Below are 985 nucleotides of genomic sequence, written 5' to 3'. Positions count from 1 at the left end.
ATACAAACGCGCGGCACCAAGAGAGCAGAACCGACCCTGAACAGAGTTGCTCGTATGGTCAAAACTCCCAGACTCTCTCATCTTCCTCCGCTCGCTCGTTTCCAGCTGCTGTCCTCGAGTTCGTCAGCTGAAGGGTCCGGAGAGGCGCGTCCTCCCTTCTCTCTCTCGCGAAACCGATCCACGTCGCACTGTAATTCGAACTCAATTACTTTCTCTATTTCTTATCTACATTACACATTAGCCTTGTCACTCTATGAAGACAGTACCGATTGGGACTTCTCTGAACCGAGTCTGGCCGTATTTGGTCAAAACCCATCATCCCCCAGGACGAATTCTCTTCCAAGTCGTTCCCAAATCCACCTCATGGGTGTCGCACCTTCCTAAGTCGCAGCTGAAAACAGTCAGTATGAGGACGCGCGCACAGGGCCCGGACGTTTTATTAACAAAGTCTCAGGCGAAACAGAAACCCAAAGACCCCGACCTGGAGCCACAAAACCTAGCTGAAGGAGGTACAGAAACTACATGATATCAGTATTTCATGAAACAGAATTATCTGCTCTATGCACAATTCTATAACATAGGCTAGTCCTTCACAACAACTTGTACAGACCAGACATTGGGAGGTATTAGGGTTCTCGAGAAGCGACGCCAGTTCTGGACCGTGATCTTCGGATTGCGAGAACACCACCACACCGTCCGCCTGGAAGGTAACTCGAAATTTATTTCAAGCTTACTACCTATAGACCTTTGACCATAAAAAGTAAAACTACAAGTTTTAGGAACTTCTCGATGCGGCACGTGGGAGCCGGGTGAAAAAAAAATCCAAAGAAGCGTAAAACCACGCGACAACCGTTTGGATCCTGAAGCGTGCCTTCACAGACGTCCCCTTCCCGGTCTCTCCAGGATCGCCTCAGACCCGTAGGTTCCGTTGCGCGTGTCCAGGTACACGAACCAAGAGCCTGCCATGACCGTTTCCGTTCTTCAG

This window comes from Penaeus monodon, chromosome 30 (assembly GCF_015228065.2).
Source record: "Penaeus monodon isolate SGIC_2016 chromosome 30, NSTDA_Pmon_1, whole genome shotgun sequence".
Lineage (NCBI taxonomy): Eukaryota > Metazoa > Arthropoda > Malacostraca > Decapoda > Penaeidae > Penaeus > Penaeus monodon.
The sequence above is the reverse complement of the archived record's forward strand: the minus strand, read 5'-3'. Positions refer to the sequence as shown.